This window comes from Malurus melanocephalus, unplaced genomic scaffold (genome assembly GCF_030028575.1).
Source record: "Malurus melanocephalus ecotype Western Australia unplaced genomic scaffold, MMel_1.1 scaffold_92, whole genome shotgun sequence".
NCBI lineage: Eukaryota > Metazoa > Chordata > Aves > Passeriformes > Maluridae > Malurus > Malurus melanocephalus.
Genome location: NW_026623324.1, coordinates 1,220,043 through 1,226,042, shown reverse-complemented (window position 1 = coordinate 1,226,042; position 6,000 = coordinate 1,220,043). Strand labels below are relative to the sequence as shown.

General features: G+C 36.2%; 1 protein-coding gene across 4 annotated transcripts in view; it reads left to right on the top strand.

The window, feature by feature from the left end:
- SIPA1L2 (signal induced proliferation associated 1 like 2) overlaps positions 1-6,000 on the top strand; it is a 126,737-nt gene that overhangs the window by 25,585 nt on the left and 95,152 nt on the right. For all 4 annotated transcript variants that reach the window (XM_057368435.1, XM_057368436.1, XM_057368438.1 and 1 more), the window contains exon 2: positions 1,075-1,147. The gene's annotated coding sequence lies outside the window, so the exon portion shown is untranslated. The remainder of the gene's footprint in view (positions 1-1,074; positions 1,148-6,000) is intronic.

The following is a 6,000-nucleotide window of genomic DNA, read 5'->3' as shown; positions in this document are numbered from 1 at the left end:
TTGTTGCTCTGAGCATTCTGGTAAAGTAGATTTAAGTGGTTGCCTAGTTTTGACTAGACCTAGAATGAGGAGAGTGGTAAAGGGTCCTGTATTCCATCTGTATAGGCTTTGTGCTTATTTATGTTGCTGGTATCTATAATGCCAAGATATGCAGCTGACGTATGATTTTGAGGCTTTGTGTTCTTTTCCATTGTGTGCACTATTCTGTAAAATACCTGTTAGAATTATTTTTATCCCTATGGTGGTGATTTAGTACAGGAAATAACATCTGTTCCTGSTCTGTGTGTGTGTTCTTTTTCCTTTCTTTCAGTATGAATATAACATTGTGTATTTTCAAGCCAGATTTTACTATCTGAGATCATGGTAAAATAAACTCCTTTTCAAACTTTGTTAGCTCAAATATAAAGTAGCCAAATTGCCTTATTGGTACATGACAGTTTTATGATTTGTCTCTGTCTGATGTTGATCAGACAGATCTAGCTAAAATATTTTTATTTTRCATATGCTTTTATTTACCTTCATTCAGAAGCAAATATAAAATTGTCAAATGTAAATTTTGAAGTGTTAGATAATTTCTTGGCTGTAAGTTATCCCACAGAATCTCAAAGCATGTTTCGAAACTTTTTGGATCAACTTACTACTCTCTTCTTTCAAAACATTTTGTGAAACTTCATGGCTTTTTCTCATCCTTGTAATTGAAAATCTTGTTAAGCTACTTGCTTTTTACTATGCAGTTCTAGGAATAGCTGTGGACCGTTTATCATGACCTTTGAAGCAGAGCCATAATGAAACAGTCTGTTGGTTCAGCACCTACTGGCTCAGGACCTTTTGCCCTAGCAACGCTCTTTTCCATTTATTGCCAGGAACTTGCACAGACAACACCTTTAATTTCTCTATTGCAATACGTTCATATGGCACTATGCTGACTTTTAAAGCCAGCGAGTTGTTCTTGCTATTTTATCTGCATGTAGAAATTTGTAGATTTTTTTTTTTTTTTAACTTATCCCTTAATATCATAAGTGGATATGATCACCTGAAGACAAAAGCAGTAAACTTTTCTCATTTTACTTGCAGGTATCTCCAATTTGTTGATATCAGAAAAAGAGTGACTCAAGTTGGCATCCTTTGTGAATCCTTCTAGCCAAAGGTAAGCATAAGTATTAACTAGTGGCAAACACATTTTGGTATGTTTGTAGTACTTCACTACCTTTTAAATGAAAAGGCAGCTGTGCTGCTCTCTTTCTTGATGTTTGACATCTCCCAGAGTATGKTTCCTTGGGATACCTAAAGCATCCTAAAAAAACCTCCTAAGAGAATAATTGTTATGGCTCAGCATAAAAGTGAATAAAGAATCATAGGATGGTTTGGGTTGGAAGGGACCTTAAAGATCATTTTGTTCCAACTCCCCTGCCATGGGCAGGAMACCTTCCACTAGCTCCATTCATCCTGGTCCTTCACAACTTCTCTAGACAACTTATTCCAGTGTTTTACCACCCTCACAGTAAAGAATATAATATCCAATATATCCAATATAATAATATCCAATCCAAGCCTGCCTTCTTTCAGTTTAAAGGCATTCTCCCTTGTCCTCTCTGGCACTCTTGTAGCCCCCTCTGGATCCTGAAGGCTGCTATGAGCTGTCCCCAGAGCCTTCTCAGCCTGTCTTCAGAGGAAGTTCAGCCTTCCTTCCTAAATCTATAACTTGGCAGATTGCCTCTCATTAATATTGAAGTGTATGGCACAATCAATATTATRCAGCTGTTACTGTACAGAAGGATTATTGTGTTCCGTAATGCATCAGATAAGCCAGAAATCAAATAATGGTTTTGGTGATTTGGAAATTCATAGCTTGGTGTCTTCTGAAGATGAGCTACTGTGACCAGAAATAGACACCAGCATAGTAGGATGAAAGAATGTCCTTTGTAAGGGCTAATTTAGCTGCTTGCAGGCAATCCTGAGCCTCCAGCTGAAAAAATTGTAACATCTAGATATTTTCTGCACCAGGAATCAGGAGTTGAAGTTATGCCACCTATCTCTACAAACTCCTTGATMTAGTTCAACTGGATTGTTTTTACTTCTTGGGTATGGCTCAGGTTTAGAAATACTTCATGTTGGCTGAGCACAATCTGTCATCTGAAGACATTCAGTGTAGTAGTTTTCCATCTCTGTCATATTTATGACACCAGTAAAACTTTTAACTTTCATTTTCAACTATATACTGTTTCAAGGAAGAAAAATAATCTGAAACAAGAATTTTTAAAAATTCTATTTTAAATTTATTATGCATTCAGAGATTTGTATGAAGTAAGGTAACTGCTTTTTGTCAATCTATTCAAAGAATCTTAGGTTTAGGAGAGTATAAATAATTGATCTTCCTTGCCATGTTTGCCATATGCTTTGATACAAGAAAAAAAATTGAACTCTCTGTCCAGCCACCTGAGCCCCTCAGCCTTGCGTGTGCTAGAGCAATTAAACAAGGTGAATACTCAATAGCTATGCTGTTGTTTGTCAGATTTTAGGTGGCTCCGTTTGCTTATATCAATAGAGCTTTTCCCCTTCTCATCTGAAGACCTCATTTATTCAATAAATGGTCAGCTCTGTAATACMAAATAAGATTACCAGACTCCCATGTTGTTAAGCCTGATGAAGTTGTGTTTGATTAATGGAAGTGTAGARCATATCTCTGAAAATCTTATCTACTACTCTTCATGTAAACAATGTGTTTTGCTTTGGAAATAGACTGAGAGGACTATATTGTAGCATATTTTGCATTATGTGTTGTCAATTATATCTTCATTTAAATAATGCTGAGGTTGTAAAAGAGGTGCACTAGTACTTCTAGTCTAGAATTGTGTGCTAACCACTTCTAGTATTGCATTTGCTTTATATTTTGGCTGTATAGTTGGCCAATGCATAGAAGATGGCTAAAGAGATCTGGAAGAAGCTGAAAAATATATTTTTTTACATTTTGCCCTCTTTCTGTGATTTAGAGTTGTGGTAGTTGTAATAATGCTGCAAAAAGAATGATGGCTACAGATGTCTAATCTTTAAAAAGGTGCATTGATTTTCTTTCATAATTTGCAAAGTATTTAACACAAGGAATATTGCTGTTTAAGCTGGGAGAAGAGASTTTTAGTTTGCTCATCCCTGAACTAAATACACATTGATTTTGTTTGTTTGTTTGTTYGTGTTTAATTCCATAYAATCCTGATAGAACCTTTATGTCAAAATAATTATTTTGGTATAGTTTGTAATTATGGTAGCAGTGGTACTGATTAGCAGGTTTGATAATCCTGACATTGAAATATGTAGTTTTGTAGACCATAAAAATTTATTCATCCTTTCCTATCTGAAGTACAGGCATAACAAAATAGAAAGAAAATTACTCTTGGTAGAAAGTGATAGTGGTTTTGTCTCTGAAGTAGTTGACCAGTTATTAAAGAATGGTAACACAAAAAAGTAAAACATGTTTGAAGTTTGTTTCTCTTTCAGAGGTATTCTAAAACTGGTTACAAAAAACTAAATGTTTTAAAAGTTTACACTTTCAATTCTTTTAAAAGAAATCTGAATTACTATAGGTTGTTCAGCTGTTGCAACTGCACAGCTGCCTACATTACATCTGTAGATGCACTGTTCAGGCAGAGGAGCAGATAATAAAATTGGATGTTATAAATTCATGTAGAATATATGTGAGTCAGATTCAAGTGATAAACTTACCACATTTGCCTATGTCATCATCTGCTTCATGCGTGGCGTTTTCATTTGGAGCACGTGTCCAAACACATGAAGTAGATATAGAATCAGTAAACCTAAATTCACATATGGACTTAGTTTTGCATCCAGTGGCATATTTCCTTTCATAATAATAAAYACATTTCAAACAAAACACATCCCTCTTTACCTCCAGTTACTGACAGGCTGAACTATAAGCTACTGAACCATTATTGCTTTAATGATTTTGATAGTTTTACATGTACATGGGACCACCTATCCAATCCTATAGTTTGGTATTTTGGAAGTATATTTGTGATCTGGGAATGAACTGACTTCTAAAAGCTTGTGTATTTATGTGAGTTAATGAAAGCATCATCTATTGCCTGTTTGTATATGATGATARTTGTGATATGGGCATAGAACTACATAGTTTGGGCATAAATATGCCATATATTCAGAAATTATTGCTAACAAAAAAATGTGTAGCAGTAAATTTGATGTGATAATATATGTATGGCGTGATACAACTTTTTCATGGAAAACATGGCATGCATTTGGTGCAAAGGAAATAGTTTTGAAAAGCTGAACTATATAAGACCAATCACAGAAYTGCTGAAATGGAGAGGTACCTCTTGAGATCACATAGTCCAACCAACCCTGCTTACAGGAGAAGGCCAATTTTACGTATCTTCACTCATGGAGACTCCACAGCCTTCCTGGGCAACCTGTTCTGTTATCTGACTCTCACAGTCAAAGGGTATTTTCCTATTTTAGGAAAGCATTTAGGTGGAGTTTCATGTGTTTCCTGCCTTACTGTCATTTGTCCTGGCATTGARCATCCATGAGAAGAGCCTGACTCCTTTCATGCCCCTGATTAGGCATTAGTAAAATCCCCTCTGATTTTTCTTCTCAGGATGAGCAGTCTCAGTTCCTTCAGTCTTCCCTCATGTCAAAGATGCTTCAATCCCTCAATTATTTTAGTGTCACTTCTCTGGATTTGCTCCTATCATTYCATGTCATTCTTATACTGGGGGAATACAGGACATAATACTCCAGATGTAATAATGGAATGATGATGGAATTTGAGCTCTAACCAGTAAGTGAAAAGTAACTAGCTAGAAATGCTGATAGGCACATACCATTTCTGTCAATAGCAATGTAATGTATTCAGTAATTCTGTATGGTGTTTGATGTCTCAAATACCCCTTTTCAATCTCCAAATTGTTATCGTTTGTTTCCTCCGTAAGAAGAATTAAAATGTACTTAGGTATAAATAAAATGTCAAGTTGCTTTATTTTTCAAGGCATGTGTGCTTCAGTTTTGGAATGACCTATAGTCTTAACAGTTCTGTCACCTGCCACTTGGGTGGAAAGGTCATGGGGTAGGTGAACATTGGTTCACTTTTAATTGCTTAAAAGTTACTGGATCGCATACTACAAAATGCTAGTAATGCTTTGGGTTGGTTGTTTGTGTTTGTAAAATCATACTGATCTGCAGAGTTGGTCTTCCTAGTCTGGTTCCCTTCTGACTGCCATAAATCTGTCACGACTGATCTGCTCAGGGAGAGGGCTGTTTTGGTTCYTAAAAGCGTGAGCCAAAAAAATTCCTATGCTATATCATGTCTCTGTGCTGTCTTCATGAAGTCTGTGGTTCTGGAAAGATTTATGAGTTTGTTTGGATCTTTCCATGTAGCTTACTAGAGCTTAGGAAGTAGTAGGMATCTGTCACCTCTTGGGATGTTCTAACACTCTAAATGATAAAGAGATARCAGTAGAAGCATGAATTGACTACTTGTGAAAGCATTAGTGAGGTCCTCCAAAACAGAAGTCAAGGTAAAATATCATGCATGTTAATACAATGCAAGAGCTTACTAATGTGCATTTGTGCTAGCTGTTTTGGAGAGGGCATGGGGGGAAAAAGGGAATATTGGCAGGTTGGGTGGGATAGCTGGGGTCAAGAACTGGAGAGTGATGAGTCTTAGAAGAGAAAGAGGGGCCTAATTAAAAGAAAAAGGGAGAAGCTAGTGATAAACTTTCTTTCCCTAGCCATTGGCAAGAGTGGTTTATGTTTTCTGTTTGAGGAAGAGGTTGATGTGCCACTGGTGCTAACTAAACAGATGTAAGAAAAAAACAACAAATGCCTTAATAACCAAAGAAAAAGAGTTGAAAGAAAGTTGTTGGGAGGGAGGGGGGGAAAGGGTGCAYGCCATCCCGATTTCTTAATTAATGTAATCTAAATGATTTGTGTATTGTTCTTTCATACAAAGTGAAGGATTACTACAAATTA